General features: G+C 58.7%; 2 non-coding genes and 1 pseudogene across 2 annotated transcripts; 1 reads left to right on the top strand and 2 right to left on the bottom strand.

The window, feature by feature from the left end:
- Nucleotides 1-23596, top strand: part of LOC127025957 (antigen WC1.1-like) — a 35145-nt pseudogene that overhangs the window by 926 nt on the left and 10623 nt on the right.
- On the bottom strand, nt 13451-13522 carry TRNAA-CGC (transfer RNA alanine (anticodon CGC)). The gene has a single exon. It is a non-coding gene; the product is annotated as a tRNA-Ala (tRNA).
- Nucleotides 15717-15788, bottom strand: TRNAF-GAA (transfer RNA phenylalanine (anticodon GAA)). Its single transcript has one exon. It is a non-coding gene; the product is annotated as a tRNA-Phe (tRNA).

Raw genomic sequence — 23596 nt, 5'->3', positions numbered from 1 at the left:
ACACTTTGGGCAAGGATCTGGCCCCATTTGGATGGATGATGTTGGCTGTAATGGCACCGAGTCTGCCCTGTCTGACTGCAAACACGCAGGATGGGGTGAACATAGCTGTGCTCACCGTGAGGATGCTGGAGTGACATGTTCAGGTAAGGGGTCAGTCTTTTGCCTAGCTTTGGGGCTGGGATGGGGGAAGGGACCTGGGACCTTGTGCCCTCAGGGAGCAACAAGCAGATGATGGAGCAGGGTCCGCGGTGGCCAAGCACACTGTCAACCTAAGACTGTCATTGCTGATGTAACCAGTCCCCAGGGAAAAGCCAGTGGAGCCTACCCTGAGGTGAACTAACTCTGCCAGAGTGTCTCAGCCCCACCTCAGTCGGTGTCTTGGGCTGCAGATGAATCCTCCATCCCTGACCCAGGGTGTCCATTGGGCGTCGTCAACCTCCACCCATTCTGCCAGTTCCCAGCCAGCATTGCTGAGGGTCCCTGTGGTGGAAACACCAGGCGGGACATGCATGGCAACCCAGGTCTTAGAGGACTGGTGTGAGATGGCTGGTCATGCTGGGTTATTCCCCTTCACAGACATGAGTACTGTACACAGTGTGGCTGTGAGTCTGCAACAGACACATACCCTCGAGTGCTGTGATGGTGTAGAGAAGGGGTGCAGGGGGGCCTGGATGTGTTTGTGTCACCAGCACTCCCCCAACAGCTTCCTCTGGGATGTGCAATGGGCAATTTGGTCACAGCTTGCTTGGAGGTGATGGATGTAGGCATTTATCTGCCAGAGGGCTCTGGGAACTGCCAGGTGTTGGGTTTTTTCCAGGATTTTCCGTCTGGTGGAAGGGAAGACCGTTGCTCAGGACGTGTGGAGATCCATGACGGGGACCAGTGGAAAACTGTCTGTGCTTCACACTTTGGTGCCAAAGCTGCTGACGTGGTCTGCAGGGAGTTGCAGTGCGGCAGAGCCCTGCCTGTCGCTGAGGCAGCTCACTTTGGAGAAGGGTCAGTGCCACGTGGGATGGAGAGCTGCAGTGTGTGGGGAATGAATCCCTCCTCATCTCCTGCCCAGGGGGTCCTCCAGGGAGCAGCCCTGCACCCACGCGAACAGCGCTGTTGTCACCTGCACACGTAAGGACTCAGGGAGGGCGTTGAACACTGGCGTGAGCTCCAGCCTGAGGGGAGGCAGGTTGTGGGTGTGGGGACAAGGGAAGTCGGGTGTCTGTTCCCACAGGCTGGCAGAGAGGTGACCTTCCTGGGGGATCCTAGCAAGGGCAGGGCTGGGCTGATGCCCAAGGACAAGGAGGGGCATGGGTTGGGAGGGCTCACTGGGATCATTGTGTTGTTCCGCAGGGGACACAGCAAGACCTGAAGGCAGAGGATAAGCTGGGAGGAGCCCGGGGCAGGCTGTGGTCCAGGGCAGCTGGGGGCCCTGGGGAGAAGCAGCAGTGTGTGCTGGGGGAGCCCTGTGGGGCAGGTCTCTTCTCAGGGTGCTGGGTGGGGAGGAGCAGGTGCCCTAGGTGGGCATGGGCCAGGGGCAGGTGGCAGCTGGCCGTTGGGGTAGAAGGAGGTGCCAAAGGCTGTGGGGCCACAAATGACCCAGCAGGGCCACAACTGCACACCCCCAGCCTTGCACAGCCTGTGGGGATAGAAGGGACCCTGCACTGCCCCGGGGACAGCCTGGAGGGGAGTGGGCTCCCACCCTGGCACCTCTGACTCCACCGGGCAGGGGTTCCCCCAGACCCCCAGTGCTGGGGCCGCGCTGTTCTGACTGTCCTGTGTCAGTGTTTGAAGGTGCTGTGGAGGTGAGGCTGGCGGATGGTGGCAAACGCTGTGCTGGGAGAGTGGAGGTGAAACAACAGGGCCAGTGGGGCACCGTGTGTGGTGACTACTGGGACATGGACGATGCGCAGTGGTTTGTAAGCAGCTGGACTGTGGGTCTGCTGTTGGAGCTCCTCAGTACGGACACTTTGGGCCAGGATCTGGCCCCATTTGGATGGATGATGTTGGCTGTAATGGCACCGAGTCTGCCCTGTCTGACTGCAAACACGCAGGATGGGGTGAACATAGACTGTGTCATGGTGCGGATGCTGGAGTGACATGTTCAGGTAAGGGTCAGCCTGTTGCCTTTTGGGGCCAGGATGGGGGAAGGGACCTTGACTGTCCCTCAGGGAGCAACAAAGGGATGCCACAGCAGGGCACAGTGATGTTGGTCTATGTGCCGAGGTGGGACAGTCATTGCTGATGTCCCCAGTCCCTGGGAAAGCCCAGAGGGACCCTACCCCAGGGTGAACTAACCTTGCCACAGTGCCTCAGTCCCCCTCAGTCAGTATCTTGGGCTGCAGATGAATCCTCCGTCCCTGCCCCAGGGTGTCCACTTCTCCACCCATTCTGCCAGTTCCCAGCCAACAATGCTGAGGGTCCCTGTGCTGGAGAATGCAGGGGGACTTGCTTGGCACTCCACACCTTGGAGGAACAGCATGAGATGGCTGGTCTCCTGGGTATTCTCCTTCACAGGCATGAGTACCTCAACTGATCAAAAGGGCTTTTCAGAGAGCATGAGTGCTGGGCTGGGCAAAGAGCAGGGTGGCACACAGCCGTTTGCTGCCTGTCCCCAGGGCTCAGCTTGTGGTCCAGCACTGCGAGGCCTCAGGGCTTGGTGGCTGCTTGACCCTGGCTGCTCCCTCCCACATCACACCACTCACAGGCTGGCAGTGGGAAATCCCTGGGGCTGTGACAGCCCCACGGGGACATGACCCTGTGCAGGCAGCACTGACCCACTGCCCAATCTCACCTGCCTGCCCACTCCCACACTGCCCATGACACAGGGGGCTTTGGCAGCGCTTCCTGATCCTCATCGGTGCCTGCTGTTCCCTGAGAGCGGCATGGGCCCAGGGGGGCATGAGAGTCTCCGTCCCTCTGTCTGGACATTGATCTGTGCATCTCTGCAGAGTGATGTGTCCCTGACTGAGACCTTCCCCCTCAGGCAAGCATCAGAGGGGTCTGGACAGGCACCAGCCGTGATAACAGCTGCACCATTTCTGTGCTCTGTGACATCTCCCACCTAAAAGGAACCTCCCAATCCTCCAGGAACACCCTGGGATCAGGGTGCGCTTCTGGTTGCCTCAGGGTGATGGTCCTGCCTGGCCCAAAGCTCTGCAGGGGCTGAGCAGGCTGCAGCAGTCAGTATCATCTGGGCCACTTCTCCTGGACCCAACTGCTCCCACCACTGCGGTGCTGGGGGAACCATGCCAGGCAGCACAGGGGACCTTGTGTGGGAGCAGTTTGTCTGAGCAGTACCTGTGGCTGTGAGTCTGCGACAGACACATACCCTCGAGTGCTGTGATGGTGTAGAGAAGGGGTGCAGGAGGGCCTGGATGTGTTTGTGTCACCAGCACTCCCCCAACAGCTTCTCTGGATGTGCAATGGGCAGTTTGGTCACAGCTTGCTTGGAGGTGATGTGGGATGTAGGCATCTTATCTGCCAGAGGGCTCTGGGAACTGCCAGGTGTTTGGGTTTTTTCCAGGATTTGTCCGTCTGGTGGAAGGGAAGAGCCGTTGCTCAGGACGTGTGGAGATCCATGACGGGGGACCAGTGGAAAACTGTCTGTGCTTCACACTTTGGTGCCAAAGCTGCTGACGTGGTCTGCAGGGAGTTGCAGTGTGGCAGAGCCCTGCCTGTCGCTGAGGCAGCTCACTTTGGAGAAGGGATCAGTGCCACGTGGGATGGAGAGCTGCAGTGTGTGGGGAATGAATCCCTCCTCATCTCCTGCCTCAGAGGGTCCTCCAGGGAGCAGCCCTGCACCCACGTGAACAGCGCTGTTGTCACCTGCACACGTAAGGACTCAGGGACACGGGGGCTGTGCCAGGGGTCGGGGAACAGAGCAAGGAATGTGCTAGGCTGGGTGTGGGGACAGGAGGGATGATGGCATTGTCTGCAGCATGAAAATAGTTGAGAAGGAGAAGAAAGGCATGCTGTCCTCTGGCCTCTCCCCAGCTCCTGAGGGTACAAGAGCACCAATCTACCGTCTTTCCTCCTCCTCTGTCCCCAGAGTACACAGGGTTCAGGCTGGTGAACGGCAGCACAGCGTGTGCGGGGAAGGTGGAGGTCCAGGTGCTGGGGACCTGGGGGACCCTCTGTGCCTCCCGCTGGATCTCTCGGATGCCCACGTTCTCTGCCGTCAACTCAACTGTGGGTTTGCTGAGGCCATTCCTGGAGGAGAGCATTTTGGGAGAGAGACTGGCCCTGTCTGGAGAGACTCCTTCCACTGTGACGGGACTGAAGCCCACCTGGCACAGTGCCCAGTGATCACCCTGGGGGCCTCACCATGCTCCCACGGGAACACTGCTGCTGTCATTTGCTCAGGTGAGTGCCGGAAAAATGCTGCATTAACTCCATCTGCCCTTTGTGTGTGACACGGCCACCCAAAGCAGGGGTCCATGGCAGTACCAGGCTGAAGTTCTCCCTGGAGAAACCCTGGCATACCCCAGGAGCCATCTGGAGGGCTTTGCCTGCTCAGACTGACCGCTCTGCTTTGGGAGAGCTGAGCACTGAACGGAGGCAAGCATCTACCCCCAGGGCAGTGCCTTAGCCCCAGCGCCACCACCAGGCCTGGCTCCTCTGTTCTCGTACTGTGGGACAAGCCCAGGACAGGGCTGCAGGGCTCTGCTCCATCCCTCTGGCTGCAGACAACCACATCGCATCCCCGCAGAGAGCCCTGCAGAGCCTCATCCCATGAGGCAGGCAGGAGCTGCCTGGGTGCTCCCAGCAGCAGCAGACCTGGGTGTGAGCTGCAGAGCGGGCCCGGGCATTGCCCTCGCTTCTTGTCAGCTAAAGGCTCAATCCTTGTCCTGTTTGGTCAGAAAATCCCCCCTCGCCCTGCTCCCTGAAGGATGCCCTGCTCCCCAGTGCTGCCGATGGCTGTGGCATCTCTGTTGTCCGCAGGCTCAGCCGGCTTTGCATCCCTGCGGCTGGTGGGCGGAGGGAGCCGGTGCGACGGACGAGTGGAGATCTTCCAGCACGGGATGTGGGGCAGAGTTCTGGATGATGAGTGGGAACGTGCAGGAGGCCAGTGTGGTGTGCCGGCAGCTGCGTGCGGAGAGGCAGGGACAGCCTACAACCCCCCAAAGCCTGAGCGAGGGACGGGCCCCGTGGGGCTGCGAGGGGTCCGGTGCGCAGGGCACGAGGCCAACCTGGCCCTCTGCAACACCTCCCTGCCCGAGAGTGCACCGGCAGCAGGGGTTGCGGAGGATGTGGGAGTCATTTGCTGGGGTGAGCAGCACTGCATGGGCCCCCCAGGTGACGGGGTGGGTGGGCAGCCAGGCCCTGACAGCAACTGGGCTTTCTACCCACTACAGGGAGCCGGTGGGTCCGGCTGGTGAACGGGACTGGGCACTGTGCTGGGAGAGTGGAGCTCTACTACCAGGGCACCTGGGGGACTGTGTGTGACGATGGCTGGGACCTGTCTGATGCCGCCGTCATTTGCCACCAGCTGGGCTGTGGAGGGGCGGTGGAGGCGGCTGGCTCTGCTCGGTTTGGGGAAGGCTCCGGGCAGATCTGGCTGGATGGCGTGAACTGCTCTGGGGCCGAAGCTGCTCTCTGGACTGCCCTGCTGGGCCCTGGGGGCAGCACGACTGCGGGCACAAAGAGGACGTGGGAGTCATCTGCTCAGGTGTGTGCCGGGACCTGTGGTGGGAGCCTGGTTCCTGGGGAGGCCAGGACACAAGGAGAGCCGGGCATGGCCAAGGCTGTCCCTGACTGCCTCTGAGCTCCTGCCCAGCCCATCGTGTGGACACCCATGCACGGGCACCCTCAGTCCATTGGGGGTCCCTGGGGAGCTTCAGCAGTCCCCGAGGGTTAGCGGGAAGGGCAGGGGTGTCTGTCGTCAGGGACTTCTCTCTGCCCCTGGGTACAAGGGGACGTGCTGGCCCTGCCCCTGCCCGCCTGAGGGCCTGGGGGGTGCAGAGGTGTCCTGGCTCCCACAGCCCCACACCAGCCTGTTCCCCCTTGGTGCCTTTCCTCAGAGTTCGTGGCCCTGAGGCTGGAGAACAGCGACGGCTGCTCCGGGCGCCTGCAGGTTTTCTACAACGGGACGTGGGGGAGCATTTGCTCCAACTCGATGACTCTTGACACGTGTCACTGGCATGCCAGGAGCTGGGCTGCGGGATGGAGGATCCCTGGAAACACGCCTGCCCTACGCAGGGTGTCTGGCCCTGCCTGGCTGGATAACGTGCAGTGTGGGGAGAAAACCAGCTCCTTCTGGCAGTGTCCCTCCACTCCCTGGAACCCGCAGTCATGTGAAGACCTGCGAGATGAGATCCACATCACCTGCAATGGTAACTCGGAGCCACCTGGGCACCACTGTCACCCCAGCTCCTGCTCCCTGGTGGGCACGGCCAAACACAGAGAAAGAGCTTGGAAGGGCTTTTCCTTGCCATGTCAGACCCTTCTGCTGCTGGTGGCACAAACGTGACCACAGCCACCCACGTCCAGCAGCAGTTGCCACCCAGGCTGCCAGCAGCACCTGCGGGAGGCAGAGGCATCTCCAGGTGAGGTCTCAGAAGAGACCAGACAGGGTTCAGAAGAGCCTCCCCTCCATGGACACCCTCCTGCTGCTCTCTGAACCAGGGGCCTTTTGGGGCTGAGCAGTCAGGGTCTCCCCACACTCCTGCGTCTGTCCCCTGAATGACCAGGGTTCAGTTGCTGCTGTGACCAAGATGGCACAGGGAGGCGCAAGCAGAGCTCAGCCCTGCTCTCTTCTGCACCATCCCCTGAACCAGCCCCTTCACCACAGTGTTTCCTTCTTCAGGGGGACGCTCAGAAATGCCCCCGACCTCGTTGGCCCCGTGCCCCAACTCCACGAGCTGCACAGGTAGGGAGCTGCTCCCCTGCGTACCCTTGTTGTCTGGCAGGGCTCTGCCTGCTCTCTCAGTGCCATGGGAAGTCTTTGCCTTCTCCAGCAAGGGAGAAGATTCGTGCGGTGGGAGGCGAGGACAGGTGCTCGGGCAGAGTGGAGGTCTGGCACCGTGGCTCTTGGGGGACGGTGTGTGACGATTCCTGGGACATGCGGGATGCTGAGGTGGCGTGCAGGCAGCTGGGCTGTGGCCCCGCGGTGTCTGCCCTGCATGAGGCTGCGTTTGGGATGGGGATGGGCCCTATCTGGCTGGAGCAGGTGGAGTGCCGGGGGACAGAGCCGTCTCTGCAGGACTGCTGGGCCCGGCCTGGGGACAGCGGTGCTTGCCGGCATAAGGAAGATGCTGCCGTGCGCTGCTCAGGTGAGTGGCAGTACTGGGACCCCTTGCTTGGGTCTTGGTAGCGAGCTGGGGAAGGCCTTTTGCCCACTTGGTCCTGGCATGGGCCCTGACCTCCCGAGAGCAGGAACATTGCTGTGGAGTGCAGGAGGCTGGTGCCAAGTGCGGAACAGCCTCGGTGGATGTGGACGTCCTGCTGCCACTGCCTGTGGGGCGCTGCAGCCCCAGGGCTATCCGCTGGGCTGCCTGTGCCTTCCTGCCTGCCGCCCAGAGCAGAGGCACTGGGCCCTGTCCCGGCCTCCCTTTCTAGCACTACAGGAGGGGCAATTTGGGGGGGATGTGTCAGGGGCATCTCCAGACACACACACAGTGTGTTGGGGAGGAGGCTCCCCGGGACCCGCACAACCACCCTTTCAGCCCAGCTCTCCTTTGCCTCCTCTGCAGCTACACCCAGGACGGCAGCATTCCCACCCCAAGCAGGTAACTTGTCCTCCCCCCGGGGCTGGGTAACCCCGGGGCCAGGCTGTGACCCACAGCTGGATGGAAGGGGCTCCTTGCTGGGGTGTGAAACTCCCAGGAGGAGGCACTGGGGTGGTGGTGGTGGGTTAGGGAGGGTTGTAATTTACTCAGCAGGGTAGAAGCTTGCCCATCACTCACCCCTGGGTGCTCCACCCCTTGCTGCCTTGTGTGATGGGGATCAGGACTGATGCTGCCTCCACCTCTCCCAGGCCTGGTGCTGCCCCTTCCATGTTCTTGCCCATGCAGATCCCACTCGAGGCCGTCTGACTGGCAGCGGGAGAGTCTCAGTGCCCGTCATCATCTGCATCATCCTGGGGGCCCTTCTCTGCCTGCTCCTGGCCCTCCTGGCCGGGCAAGTGCTAAGCACCAGGACTGGCGCAGAGGTGGGTCCTGCCACAATGGTGCCAGGGGAAGATACCTCCTGGAAGGGCTGTGGGGTGCTGCGGGATGTCAGTGAGGGGCACAGGCAGAGCTGAGGGGGTGGGACTGTGTGCTGCCACCTGTCCCAGACACCACCCCAGTGAGTGCCTGGCCATGGGGCACCAGCAGCAAGGGGTGCAGAGAGCCCAGAGGTGGGGGGAGCTGGCCAGAGGCAAGGAGAGAAACGGGGAGAGTGGGGCTCGTGGAGATGTGAGCAGAGGGGAGATGGCCAAGGCTAGCAGTGCTCAGGGTATTGGTGGAGGGCACTCTGGGGCAATGGAGATGCTAGGAGGAGCATGGGGCAGGAGGGTCCATTTCCATGGTGTCAGGCTCCCAGCCTGTCCCTCTGCCCAGCCCTGCCCACCCACCAGAAGGGCAGGGACCCTGCTATAAACCCGTGGGGCAGAGAGAGGGCAGCTCCAGGTGGGAGGAAACATGGGAGCTGCTCCAGGGTCAGACAAGGGGGCATGACCCAGGGGCCAGAGGGGCATGAGCGCTGTCTCCAAAGGGATGATGTGAGGGTGATGCTGCCCCAGAGGATCTCCACAGCAATGTTGCCCTCACCGGGGATGTGGCAGCCATGCCTGGACAGTGCAGTGGGTCTGTGCTGTCGGAGCAGTGCTGGGCTGGCCCAAGGAAGAGGTTTGAGGGAGCACAGTGGGGTCCCATTGGCTCTCTGCCTGTCCCTCTGCCAGCCCTGCCTCTATCCCCAGGCTCCAGGAGAGCTCAGGAGCTCTTCCCCGAGGCCGTGTACGAGGAGATCGGTTACAGCCCAGCATGGGAGAAGCAGGCGAGGTTTGGTCGCTCAGGTGGGTGTGGGTCCTCCCTGGAGGCACATCTGCAGGACCCTTTCCCTGGCCCTAACCCGGAGCTGATCCCCTGAAGCCCCCCAGCCCGTGGTCCCTGCAGCACTGGGGCCATGTGGTGTGTGGGGAGAGCATCCAGGTCCTGGGCCCAGGAGAGGAGCTTTCTCCCAACCACCTTTCACCGGCCCAGCTGGACAGCACCTCTCTTTCTGCCCCTGCACCCCATGTGACACCCAAGGAGGGAGGGAAGGGGCTGTCCTAGGGCACCTCTGGGAGCACCTTTGAGACAGGGTTTTGTGCCGGGGGAGCAGGGTAAACTCACAGCCCTCCTCCCCATGCAGCCCCAGCTCTATGGGTCCCCCTTCCCCAGCAGCGCTGACCATGGGCCAGGTCAGTGGGGGCTCGCTCCATAACACCCACTGTGCATCTCTCCAGGCTCTTCTTCAGAGGAGTCCCTGAGCCAGCTGCAGGCCTCCCCTGGGCTCAGCGAGGAGGAGGATGGTCTGGCATCAGCAGCAGGTAACGGAGGCAGGATGGGCTTCGTCTCCCTGCAGACATGTGTTGGACAGAGGTGTCACTGAGTGTCAGTGTCAGAGATGGGGAGGACACGGGGGTCTCCTGTGGCGCTGCCAAACACCAGTGTCTCAGCCCTGTGTCCCTGCGCCTCCTCCCGTCCTCTGCTCTGCAGGACGTATCTTCTCACTGTCACCAGCTCCCCTCTCCTTTCAGATGTTCTTGTCTGGTCGCAGGTGAGCCAGCACATGGCTATGATGATGCCAGGGAGGTTTCTGACCCTGGGGAGGACGCTGCCCCTGAGCAGGGCGAGTGGGAAATGTCCAGGGTGCCAGAGGAGGGAGCAGGGCCCAGGGATGCACCCAGAGGTGAGAGGGAAATTTAGCACTGCTGGTTCCTGGGGTGCCATCCCTGGTGGCACCCGAGTCGCTGCTGTCCTGAGACCCCAACCTCCTGGGAAGAGGGAACCTGCCCCAGGAGTTTTCCTTGGAGGGACTGGGGGTGGGAGAAGGAGCTGAATGTGGTGAGGAGCTGGGAGGAAGATGATGTACAGACCCCATGAGGTGAACTGCAATGTCCTGCCTTGCTGCCTGCAGGGGCCAGCCTGCGCTCCCGGACAAGTGTCGGGGTCCCCAGAGCTGAAGGAGACACCTTGTCCCTATCCCTGGCGAGCATGGGCTATGATGATGCTGAAGAGGTGTCTCTGGCACATCCCCGTGAGGACACAAAGGCTGTGACAGTGGAGCTCTGTGCACAACAGTCCCTGAGCCCCAGGCCAGGAGAGCCCATCCCTGCTGTGCAGCTGGGTGCAGCCGGAGGGAGGAGAGGTCTGTGCAGCTGGGAGAGCTGTGAGCACATGGGAACTGTCTCCCTTGACCCATGGGCAGCAGAAACCGCCTGGAGTTTCCTCTCTTTTATTCCCCTCTTTATGCTGTGCATCCAGATTTCTTCTTATTAAAAGTCTCTGAGGGCTTTGACCCACAGCTGGTGCTTGCCTGCCCAGGTGGCGGGTGTCTCCCTGAGGCTCACCAGGGGGAGCAGAGAAGAAGGACATGGCGGTGGGGAAGGGGCGCAGGGTCGGGGTCAGGCTGTGGGGCTGCGAGAGCCCATGGTCCCTGGGGAATAATCCTGCTGACAGAGACATTTCCATCCTGCTGGCCACAGGCACTTTCGAGTCCAAATGGCTCTCTGATAGGTCCCGTGATGCACCTCAGCGGCAGCACCCATTTCCTCACCCTTGGGTTTCCAGCTGCTCTTTCCCCCTGCCTGGGCCCCGCTGGTCCCACAGCGCAGAGGCCATGACAGAGCTGCCAGGACAGGGGAAGCCCTGGGCTTTTGTCTCACAGAAGTGAGCGCTAAGGTGGCTGCAGTGCCCTGAACACCCCAGCCAGCCCCAGGTGGGATCAAGGCCCACGGATTACCTCCCATAATGGTAAGGAGGCAGCTCTGCTCCCCACTGCCCCAGCACAGGGTGCAGAGCCATGTTCAGGGACATGTGGGGCTGGGATTCCCTCTCCTCATGCTCTGCCAGGACCCATCTCCATTGCTCCTGCTGCCTTGGGCCCTCACAGACCCCGAGCACTACTGCCACAGCCGCAGAGCTGCCTTCTTCCTGAGCAGGGGCTGTAAGGCCCCACGGCAGCCCTGGGACCCCCTCCTCCTGCTCCCCTCCAGTCCCCACCCCTGCCCTCCTGCTGCCTTGCCAGGGGTGTCAGTTTGGGTTTGTGTCGGGCAGTACTTGTGGGCAGGTACAGGAGGGAGGGGAGCAGGGGAGATTGGGGCACCTTTCCCTCAGTGCTGTTGGAGGGCCAGAGGGATGGAGAAAGGATCCCCACGAGATGTGTGCTGTAGCCAAAAGCCGTGGTCCAGCCCCTGGCCTGAAGAAGGGCTCATCTGGGAGGATGCTCATGTGGGCACATTTCCATGGCAGATGAGATTTTGTGTCCCTCCTCTAAAGCAGGTGCTGCTGGGAGCTGAGCCAGGGTCCCTCTCCCTTGGCCGGGGCTTTCACCTGCCCCTGCCCCGCAGAGAAGGCTCTTATGCAGGAGCCAGTCGAGGAGAAGGCTTTGACACCTGGGCAGGACCTGGCACCCAAACTGCCCTCCCTGCTCCCGCTGGTGGGTCTCCACACCCCTCTGCCTTTTCCCCAAAAGGCTCCTCTGCTGTGGCTGGAAGGTGCATTTGCTGTCTGTGGCAGGCAGGGTTCCCTGTGGGAGTTACTGCAGCTCAGTACTGCTGCAAACAGCAGGATCTGGCCCTAGAGGAGAAGAGGGGAGGAGGCGGCTGTCGCCAACATCCTCTCCCACTTCAGCATTGCCCCATTCCCTGCCGGGAGCTCCACCACCCCTGGGGTGACGCTGGGGGTTCTGGGGGAAGCCCAGGCTCACACACCCCTTTGCCCCATACCCTGGAGCCTTCCTGCTGGCAGCCCCCATGGGAGAGCAGCGTTCCCAGGGCCAGACCCCCACGATGATGGTGACATACATGGGCACTGCAAACACAGCCTCCATCCCCTGGAAAACTCCCACTGGGGCAAGCTCCAGCCCTGCATCTCAGAGAAGTAAGGTGAAGTGAAGTAAAGAAGAAGGGGGGAGTGTTATCTTCTGAACACAGGATGGTGGGGGTCTATGGGCAGCATGGACACTGACCAGCAGAGTCAAGGTGTCCCAAGTGGGGACCAGGGCAAAGAGCCCAGTGCCTGTCCCGTGCCACCTCGCCGCCAGCTCTGCCCTCCCGTAGGTGTAATATTTCTCCCTTACTCTGGCACCTGGCAGAGGTTTGCCTCCTCCTCCTCGGGGAGATGAGCCACAGGCCTGTCTGTGCTTGAGGGGGCAGCACACCTGAGCGGAAAGTACCTGCTTCATGGCATTTTGGCACCTGAACAGTCTGGCCCTGCGGGCTGGGTCCATTCTCTGCAGCAAAGCAGGATTGTCACTGTGCCCCAGATCTGTGGTTCTCCTGCAGCTCCCGAGGACCTACCTGAGGGGGGGTCACAGTGAGACCCCAACTCTCAGCACTGCTGCCCCGACGCTGGGCAGAGCATGGCTGTTTAAAGTCCATGGGAGAGCAACCTTATTTCTCTGAGGCTGGGCTCACCGCTCCTGGGGGCTGGGCACCCTGCAGTGAAAGTCCATGTCTCATACCCCATTTTGGTTACAGGTGTTATTGCCAAGGGAGCAGCCAAGGCACCATCTCCTGGCCCTCACTGCCTGTGCATGGCGGTGGACAGGCCTGTGCCTCCCCAATGCCATCACCACAGGGAAGACAGAGGCACCAAACACCCCAGGAGCAAGAGCTGGGCACCGGCCCTACCAGTCCCACCTCAGCAGGGCTGTGCCTGACCTCAGCAGCTCCAGGTTCCCTGAGCTGAGGCTCTGCTCAAGCCACTGGTGGAAGGAGAAGGACCTGGAGACAGGGTCAGCGTAAGAAATGTCATTCCTCCAGCTGGGAGACCCACAGCCCCGCTCAGGCTCGTCCAGCTCAGACACCCCTACCTGCTGGCACAGAGGGGTGCTTCCCACATGGTATGGGATCTCCACCTGGAGACAGGACAATCTCAGACCCTTACACCTGGAAAGCCACCAGGCCAGTGTGGCCCTGGTCCCAAAGGACACCTGGGCTGGACCAGCGCCCTCACACCACATTTCTCAGTGCAGCCAGAAAGGATTCCTAGTGTGCTGCTGACCTCTGTCCCCTGCCTGAGATCTCCCCACAGACACACTCTGTGGGTGTGGGTCTGTGGTGCAGGGCAGTGACCCGATCTCAGGTCCAGCACAGCTGCCTGCTTCTCCTCCAAGAGGGGGCTCAGCAGAGGCTGCGCACATAGCCCTCCTCACCTCACAGCCAAGCCCTGGGTGGGCAGGGCAGGCCCACAGGGTCTGGAGAGGACCACTGCCCCAAGCTCTAACCCGCACCTGCCTGAGGCTGGGGATTCAGGGCAAAAACACCCCATGGAGATGCTGGGGATTGAACCCAGGACCTCCCTCATGCGAGGCAGGCGCTCTTCCACTGAGCTACATCCCCTTGACACTTGCCAGCAGGAAAGACCCTCTCCTCCCATAACGTGTCTATGACAAGCACAGTCCTGTTGTCCCCTGGGTGCCCAGGGACCTTCTGCAGAAAACAGCACTTGAACCCTTCTGAGATGGGGGAAGTCAGGACAGCCTCTCCACTGGGGTCTGATTTTGGCACAGTGCTGCACTGCAGAGCGCAGCCCCTTCAACGTCTCTGCAGGGCAACAGGGCAGGAGGAGGCTCTTGCTCAGGCACTTCTCCCATGCTCTGGCCCACTCCAGGGTGGGTTGATGGAGAGGAAAACAACCCTGAGCCTCCTCTGACGCCCAGGGCAACACCCCTCTGGGCCACATCTGTCCCCAACTCCACAGCAGGAGCCATGCAACAGGGTGAGGGAAATGCCCTCCCTGAGGGGAGGTGCCCCCAGCCTCTGATGGCACCCCAGGGCATGTGGTGGAGGAGACATGGGGGCAGAAATCTTACATCCTCCTCCTCCAGGCACTGGGCCTCTCCCTGCACCCCTCTGTCCCCCACCATCCCTGGAGGTGAGGTGAAGGGCAGGCTTCCACCTCCATGGGGCTGTGCATGTGGCTTGGGCTCAGGGACCTTCCCACTCCTTCAGCACTGAGGCCTGTCCTGACAGCAAAGCAGTGCCCTGGGACAGCCCTGGCTGGGGTCTCTGTGGCAGGGTGGCTGAGCGTGTTCAGCTGTTAACTCAAAGGTCGATGGTTTGACCACACGCAGGGACGGTGTCCCCATGGTGGTACAGCTGGGGCAATTGTGTTGCCCAGTGCCATAGATTTTTCCCAGTGCCGTAGATTTTTTCCCTGCTGAGCCCCTGCCTGGCAGAGAGGGTTTGGGGAATCAAAACTAGACCACAGTCACCGTGAATTTCTGGAGTGGTTGAGTGGCCTTAAGGCGATGGGCTGCTCATCTATTCTGCTTTGCACACATGGTCCTCAAAGCCATCCTCGGCAATGACTCTCCCATTCTTGCTCAAGAAAGACCTAGAAGGACTCTTTTGGATCAATGGTAATCCTGCAGGCACTACCCCTGTGGCCAAGTATTTGCAAGCTCATGCTCAAAGCTGGCAAGACAGGAACTTTGCTTGTTCAGATGGTGTCTCCCTCTCCCCTCCTCTCCCTTGCGCTCAGGCACAACAAAAGCCAGACTTCCCTGGAGCGTGCATGCCTGGGGAGCCGGCTATGAGGCAGCAGAACTGCACGGGGTTAGAACATGCACGTTGCTGTGGGACTATAGGCCAGTCTGTGCCATTCCTTGGCCTGAGTGGGTGACTGGGGAGAGGCTGAGACTGAAGACAGAGGGAGATGTCCTGGGTCAAAGTTGTCACTGTGTTCCTGATGGCGAGAAGGGTTCTGTAGCAGCAAGAGGTTGCAAGAGGGGAGCCCAGCAGCTTGTTGGAGCTCATGAGCAGGTCTTTCTTCCTCTGGGCAGGGACTGATGGCTGTGAAGGGCTGCAGCTGAGCTGGACACTCCAGTCTGGTGGGTGAGCAGATTTGGGTATGGAAACTGGGGACAGCTGAGACACTTGTGCTGTGAGCCCTGGGTTTGGTGCTGAGAAGATGGACAACACAGTAGCATGTGTGATGCTCAGGAAATGCAGAGGGAGGTAAATTTGGAGAGTAAAAATGACATCCAGTGGTTGAACTGGGGCTGTTTGGAAGTCACTGTGTGAGAGTTGGTGACCTTCCATGCTAGACCCCAGGGGAGCCACGGCTGGCATTTCTGTCCCGACCTGTGCCCCTGCAGCAGCAAGGAGCCAATGCAGAGGGATGTTCATGTGGGGCCCCCGAGGGGTCCCCCTGTGCTGCGTGTCTCCCTGCTGATGCCCAGAGAGGAGCACATCTGTGTTTCATCAACCATTGCAGCAGGGGGCAAAGGGGGCCAAGAAACTCTGCTCAGGACAGCTTGTGACTGGACAACTCAGGAGCCAATGCACCACAAGGGATCATCCTCAGCATGGCTTTGTCAGCTGTCCCTGGCACATCAGAGGTCTCGCTGTGACAGACCTCTGGAGGGAGGATGCTGCCATTCAGGCCTCAGCGCCAGGGAGTGCCTCTCCCTGGGACTCGGGGGCAGCGGCCTCCCCCATGGGCAGTACGCTCTGCTCTGGGAGAGCATCCTGCTGGGGCAGGATGGAAGAAGGCAGATAGGTTCTGCAAACATCAAAGGGAGAAAATCATTGCTGAAGCCCGGGGTTGAACCAGGACCTTTAGATCTTCAGTCTAACGCTCTCCCAGCTGAGCTACTTCAGCCCTGCCCCAGCAGCCCTTGTCCCAATTCCACCCCTGCCAGGCCACAGGCTGGCACACATGAGGAGAGCTCCTTGGGGACATTCCCAGGAAAAAGCTGTGCTCAGCACCGGGCACAGTGGACCTGGCCTCTCGCTGCCTCCATGGCCAGGTGGACTCCAGGTGTGGGGTGGGTGCCAGCTTCCAGTAGGAGTGAAGGCAAGTGGGCAGGCCAGGCACATGCAGCTGCAAAGGCTGAGGGTGGAAGAAGTGTGGGGTAGGTGGAAGACCTCTCTCATAGGGAAGAGAGGGCCCAGGGAGGCAGAGCTTTTGCTGGTGCCTTAGGCTTTTCCTTCATTCTTGCATGAGCAAGAGTCTTTTGTTCAATGTTTGGAGATGATATTTAGGGGGAAAGAAGGCTTGAAAACCTCCAAGGATTGGGACTGCACAACCTCTCAGGGCAACCTCTTCCAGTGCATAAGTGACCTCATGGTTATGACCTCATGGACCTCATGGTCCTCATCTCCTGCCTGAACATTCTTTCAACTTTTGTCCCTTGCCTCTCATCTTCCCACCATGCGCCATGATGAAGAGCCTGGCTCTATTTTCTGAATTGCCTCATAGGTACTGGAATGCTCCTACGAGGTTTCCCAAAGCCTTCTCATCTCCATACTGAACAGTGTTCCCTCAGCCTTTCCTCAGGTGGAAAGTTCTCCAGCCCCCTGCACACCCCCCCACACCTGACTGTACTGGTGCCCCTTCACTGAACTTGCTCCAGCTGATCAATGTCTTTCCTGTACTGGGGGCAGGAGGCCCCCAACTCAATGCAGTAGTGTGCGTGTGGTCTAGCGAGCACTGAATGGAGGGGGAGAATCCCTCCCCCTCATCTCCTGCCCATGCTCCTGTTCATACAGCCAGGACACTGTTGGCCTTCTTGGCTGCTGGGGCTCACTGCTAACTCATGTTGCCTCAGTCGCCAAGGCGAGAAGCTCCGGTGCTGGCACGATCCGCAGCGGAGTGCTCTAGCGCAGTGCACAGGGGGTTTCCTGGACCGGGGGAACCTCAGGGGGAGCCGAGAGAGCCTCCAGGAGCCCGCAGCTGGCAGAACAGCAGCTGACGAGACCTGGGCAGGGCCAGGAGCAATGGCGGCCAAGTTCCCTCACATGTATAAAAGAAGCCCTTAGGGAGCGCTAGTGACCAGGAGCACCGTGAACAGGGCAGGCAAACAGGGTGTGGCATGTCAGCAAGGCGTGGCATGGCAGATTGCATGGCAGTTCACACAGAAGGGCGTGCAGGAAGTGCGCTGAAGCTCTGCCAGCTCGACCAGGGAGCGATGGTATCCACCTGGCAGAAAGCCATGGCCTCTCTAAACTCTGCACCCACCACGACTCACGCAGCTTCCCAGACAGAGCTCCAGTGGGAACATGCTGCCACCCAGGTGTCAGGCTGCAGGGTGTGCCCTGCTCTTCTGCCAGCATTGGACGGCAGCAGTGAGCACACCTGTGGGAGGTGCGCCCAGCTAGAGGAACTACTCCGCTTAGTGACAGAGCTCCAGGAGGAGGTGAGTAGGTTGCGGAGTATCAGGGAGTGCGAGAGAGAGATAAGACTACGAGAATCGCACCCTGCCTTCCCTGGGACAGGCCCAACAGGCAGACAGGATGCATGAGATGGAGGATTCCCTATCCTCTCTCCGCCTGCCTGAACACAGGGACTTAAGGGATAGGGGGCAACGGCGACAAGTTCCTGCCCGGCACAGCAGGTGCATCTCCTCTCTGACGAGACCCCACCCTCCCAGATGCCCTTGCACAATAGGTACAAGGCTCTGCAAGTGGCACCGAACAATAACAAGGACGATGGTTCATCTAGCTTGGAGGTGTCGCTGAGGTTAAGTCGGCCTACACCCTGCGTCAAAACTGCTTCCATAAAGAAAAAAAGACGGAGGTAGCAGGGCTCATTGGAACAGCTTCAAGCTAGAGTTGAAGGGGGAAAGGGATAAAAGCAGGCTCCCTAGAGATAAGCCTGGGGGCAGCACACCAGTGTTTGATGGAACAATGGGCTAGCAGGTCCTTTGGTCTGCCATCTCAGTGGAGGTAGGGGATGGAGATCCATGCGGCAGCAAAGATGGAAGGGTTATGGATGTGTTAGAAACCACGGAAGCGCCTGAGAATGGTCACGTAGGAATGATGGCTTCTCCCCCCAAAAAGGGGGCGGGATTGATAGCCCAACTGAAGTGCATCTACATCAATGCAAGCAGCATGGGCAACAAACAGGAGGAGCTGGAAGCCATTGTGCAGCAGGAAAACTATGATCTTGGTGCCATCACAGAAATGCCATGGTGGGATGACTTGTACAACTGGAGTGCCGCAATGGATGGCTATGAACTCTTCAGAAGGGATAGGCAAGGAAGGAGAGGCGGTGGGGTAGCCCTGTATGTTAGGGAGTGTTTTGACTGTCTAGAGCTTGATGATGGTAATGACAGGGTTGAGTGTTTCTGGGTAAGAATCAGGGGGAAGGCCAACAAGGCAGATATCATGGTGGGAATCTGTTATAGACCACCCAACCAGGATGAAGAGGCAGACGAAATATTCTCCAAGCAGCTGGGAGAGGTCTCACAAGCGCTAGCCCTTGTTCTTGTGGGGGAGTTCAACTTACCAGATGTCTGCTGGAATGCAGCAGAGAGGAAACAGTCTTGGAGGTTCCCGCAGCGTGTGGAGGAGAACTTCCTGACACAGCTGGTGAGGGAGCCAACTACGGAAGGCGCCCCACTGGACCTGTTGTTTGTGAACAGAGAAGGCCTTGTGGGTGATGTGAATGCTGGAGGCCGTCTTGGGCATAGCGATCACAAAATGATAGAGTTTTTGATTCAAGGAGAAGTAAGGAGGGGGGTCAGCAGAACTGCTACCTTGGACTTCTGGAGGGCAGACTTTGGCCTGTTTAGGAGACTGGTTGACAGAGTCCCTTGGGAGGCAGTCCTGAAGGGCAAAGGAGTCCAGGAAGGCTGGACATTCTTCAAGAAGGAAATCTTAAAGGTGCAGGAGCAGGCCATTCCCATGTGCCGAAAGACGAGCCAGCGGGGAAGAAGACTGGCCTGGCTCAACAGAGAGCTTTGCTGGATCTCTGGAAAAAAAGAGAGTTTATGACCTTTGGAAGAAGGGGCAGGCCACTCAGGTGGACTACAAGGATGTCCTGAGGTTATGCAGGGAGAAAAATTAGAAGGGCCAAAGCCAACTAGAACTTAATCTGGCTACTGCCATAAAGACATGAAAAAATGTTGCTATAAATACATTAGCAACAAAAGGAGGCTAAGGAGAATCTCCATCCTTTATTGGATGCAGGGGAAACAGAGTGACAAAGCATAAGGAAAAGGTTGAGGTCCTTCAAACCTTCTTTGCTTCAGTCTTTAATAGTAAGACCAGTTGTTCTCTGGGTACCCAGGCCCCTGAGCTGCAAGACAGGGAGCAGAATGAAGCCCCCATAATCCAAGGGGAAATGGTTAGCAACCGCTAAACCACTTAGACACACACAAGTCTATGGGGCCGGATGGGATCCACCCAAGCGCACTGAGGGAGCTGGTAAAAGTGCTCACCAAGCCACTTTCCATCATTTAGCAGCAGTCCTGGCTAACTGGTGAGGTCCCAGTTGACTGGAGGTTAGCAAATGTGATGCCCATCAACAAGAAGGACTGGAAGGAGGATCCAGGGAACTACAGGCCTCTCAGTCTGATCTTGATGCCAGGGAAGGTTATGGAGCAGATCACCTTGAGTGCCATCACACGACACGTACAGGACAACCAGGCGATCAGGCCCAGTCAGCATGGCTTTATGAAAGGCAGGTCCTGCTTGACTAACCTGATCTCCTTCTTGACAAGGTGACCCGCTTAGTGGATGAGGGAAAGGCGTGGATGTTGTCTACCTAGACTTTAGTAAAGCCTTTGACATTGTTTCCCACAGCATTCTCCTGGAGAAACTGGCTGCTCATGGCTTGGACGGGTGCACTCTTCACTGGGTAAAAAACTGGCTGGCTGGCGGGCCCAAAGAGTTGTGGTGAAAGGAGTTCAATCCAGTGTTGGCGGCTGGTCACAAGAGGTGTTCCCCAGGCTCAGTATTGGGGCCAGTTCTGTTTAATATCTTTATTAATGATGTGGACAAGGGGATCGAGTGCACCCTCAGTAAGTTTGCAGATGACACTAAGCTGGGCGGGAGTGTTGATCTGCTTGAGGCTAGAAAGGCTCTACAGAGGGATCTGGGCAGGCTGGATCGAGGGGCCGAGGCCAATTGTATGAGATTCAACCAGGCTAAGTACCGGTCCTGCACATGGGTCACAACACCCCATGCAACACTAAAGGCTTGGGGAAGAGTGGCTGGAAAGCTGCCAGCAGAAAAGGACCTGGGGCTGTTGGTTGACAGCCAGCTGAAGATGAGCCAGCAGTGTGCCCAGGTGGCCAAGAAGACCAATAGCATCCTGGCTTGTATCAGAAATAGTGTGGCCAGCAGGACTAGGGAAGTGACTGTCCCCCTGTACTCGGCACTGGTGAGGCCGCACCTCGAATACTGTGTTCAGTTTTGGGTCTCACTACAAGAAAGACATTGAGGTGCGGACTGTGTCCAAAGAAGGCAATGAAGATGGTGAAGGGTCTAGAGAACAGTCCTGTGAGGAACGGCTGAGGGACTGGGGTTGTCTAGTCTGGAGAAAAGGAGGCTGAGGGGAGACCTTATCGCTCTCTACAACTACCTGAAAGGAGGTTGTAGCGAGGTGGGGGTCGGTCTCTTCTCCCAAGCAGCAAGTGATAGGACAAGAGGAAATGGCCTCAAGGTGCACCAGGGGAGCTTTAGATTGGATATTAGGAAAAATTTCTTCACCGAAAGGGCTATTAAGCATTGGAACAGGCTGCCCAGGGAAGTGGTTGAGTCACCATCCCTGGAGATATTTGAAAGATGTGTAGACGTGCAGCTCTGCCATGAAGATGTCTCCATGGGAGCAAGACGCCCAAGCCCCCTTCTAGCCTGTGGCTCTCTGGGCAATGCTGTCTGTCCATGGGGTGGGGATAAAGCTGACTCTTTTTGCCAGACACCCCAGCTTCAAGGAATCAAAAGCTCCTAGATCTTTCCTGGGAGGGGAGGTTTGAACTGGATTCCTCTGCTCTCAGCAGTATCCAGTTTCCTTTCAAGGGAACAGCTGGGTGTGATCCTCCTCCAGATGGAAGAGGTGCAAGCCCAGGGCAGCTGACAAAAAGTCTGATGGACAGGCTGACTCTCCTCACTCTGCACTAAGGGTCTGCCCGTTTGCATCCCAGGACTCTCAATGTAGCACTCGTAGCGTAGCAGAAATGCCAAGGCTGTCTGCCTTCAAAAAGCACTCCTCAGGTAGGACAGGGCAACAGGGCAAAAGCCAGACAACCAAACCCCACAGCTCTGCTCTGCAGGCGGGTGAATTGGGAGGGGCAATGCTGAAATCTCTTTGATTTCATGAGGGGATTTAAACAGTGATCGCTCCGGGTTCCTCTCTGCCTGTTGGTGCACAGCAGGAGTGACTCCTCCAGAGCCCACGGCAGGATCCCTTGCTCCCCATTGCACCCTCAGCCACCAAAAAGCAGAGCTCCAGCCAGGGAGCTGCAGGAAGGTCTCTCGGAAGGACAGAGGCTGGGGGGTGGGGGTGGTTCTGTGAGAAATGGAGTAAGTTTTGCTCAGAGAAGTCAGTCCTATCCCTTCACTCCCTTTTCCTCCTTGGACAGGTCCCCATGCCCAGAGGAAGCAAATGTCCAATGGCAGCTCCACAACCGAATTCCTCCTCCTGGTGTTTGCAGACGCACGGGAGCTGCAGCTCTTGCACTTCTGGCTCTTCCTGGGCATCTACATGGCTGCCCTCCTGGGAAACGGCCTCATCATCACCGCCACAGCCTGCGACCACCGCCTCCACACCCCATGTACTTCTTCCTCCTCAACCTCTCCCTCCTTGACCTGGGCTCCATCTCACCACTCTCCCCAAAGCCAGGGCCAATTCCCTCTGGGACACCAGGGCCATCTCCTACTTGGGATGTGCTGCACAGGTCTTTCTCTTTGTCTTTTTGATGTCAGCAGAGTTTTATCTTCTCACCGTCATGTCCTACAACCGCTACGTTGCCATCTGCAAACCCCTACACTACGGGACCCTCCTGGGCAGCAGAGCTTGTGTCCACATGGCAGCAGCTGCCTGGGGCAGTGGGTTTCTCCATGCTCTGCTGCACACCGCCAATACATTTTCACTACCACTCTGCCAAGGCAATGCCCTTAACCAGTTCTTCTGTGAAATCCCCCAGATCCTCAAGCTCTCCTGCTCACACTCCTACCTCAGGAAAGTTGGACTTCTCGTGGTTAGTGTCTGTTTTTCTTTGGCATGTTTGTTTTCATTGTGCTGTCCTCTGTGCAGATCTTCAGGGCTGTGCTGAGGATCCCCTCGGAGCAGGGACGGCACAAAGCCTTTTCCACGTGCCTCCCTCCACCTGGCCGTGGTCTCCCTGTTCCTCAGCATGTAATGTTCGCCTACCTGAAGGCACCTTCCATCTCCTCCCCGTCCCTGGACCTGGTGGTGTCATTCTGTACTCGTGGGTGCCTCCAGCAGTGAACCCCCTCATCTACAGCATGAGGAACAAGGAGATCAAGGATGCCCTGAGGAAAGTACAGGAATACACATTATTCCAGCTTTAATAAGGTGCCCACCATCCTCCTCTAACTCCCAGCAATTCAGGAAAATCCCAGCCTATCTGTTCTTCTCTTTCTTTTGTATTTGTTTGTTAAACCTGTGAGAATATTCGTTGTCATGATATATTGTTCATACAACTTCTTCTTAAGCTTAGAACCTTTTTTTCTGTCTGGTAAACCAGGTCTGTCTACATCAGGAACCAGGCTCTTTGCGTAGAGAAAGGAGCCAGAACGTAATCATTTGCCTCTCCTCTCATCTCTTTGATCTCCTCTGGAGCTTGGGGCCCAGCCCCAGCAGGCAGAAGGGATTCAGGAGCCAAGGGCCCAGCTGCCCCATGGACGAGCAGCCCCAGTGGCCCTCGGGGCTGCCCCTCTCCGCCTCGGCGGGCACTGCTCTCTGCTGCCTGTGAGTTGGGGCAGCAGCTTCCCTGGAGCCATGGCCAAGGACAGCAGCAGGACGTGGCCTTTTCAGTGCTGCTCTCGCCTCACTTCCACACTCTCCCGCCGTACCCTTGCATTTGTGTTACCCCTAGGCTCTTGTGTAACTTCTGACAGTCCTGTTGTCCACAGTGGCATCCCTGTGGCTGCAGGCAGGAGCGGGCAATGGGAACCACTGTGTCAGAGCTGGCCTCCATGCAAGCATCCCCATAACCAAAGGGGCTCTTCAGGGCAGGGCCAGAAGGCTGGAGGCCTCTTCCAAAGCCACAGGTCAGGAATACACCCAAGGAGCTGCTCCCTCAAAAGGTCTTTTGCTCTTCTGGGGTTCTCCAATGGGGGACAAGCTCCGTCCCAGGGGGATCTGTTAGGGACCAAGGGCTGGGCAAAGACCTCCCTTCTTGGTTGCACATGTCCATGCAGACAGCAACTGCTCTTTGATTTATCTGCCGGGCACTGTCCCACCTGCAGTGGGGCTGATGGAAGATGCCGTCCTGGAGAGGAATTGGGAGCTGCCAGGGTTGCTCAGGGGATCTCCAGGGACAGTATGTGAGTGTGGGTGGTCAGTGAGTGGCACCTCATAAAAGGAGTGACCGTCCAAGGTGGAGTCTTCTGGAGGAAAAGGTGAACCTGAGGACACCATGGGCTAATGAGGGCCCTGCAATGCCAGGAGAGGCTGTGAGGAGCCAGAAGGCAAAGGGACACAAGACTGGAGAGTGG

This window comes from Gymnogyps californianus, chromosome 26 (assembly GCF_018139145.2).
Source record: "Gymnogyps californianus isolate 813 chromosome 26, ASM1813914v2, whole genome shotgun sequence".
In the NCBI taxonomy this organism is placed as follows: Eukaryota; Metazoa; Chordata; class Aves; order Accipitriformes; family Cathartidae; genus Gymnogyps; species Gymnogyps californianus.
Note: the sequence above shows the minus strand (reverse complement) of the source record. Positions and strands in the feature narration are given on the sequence as shown.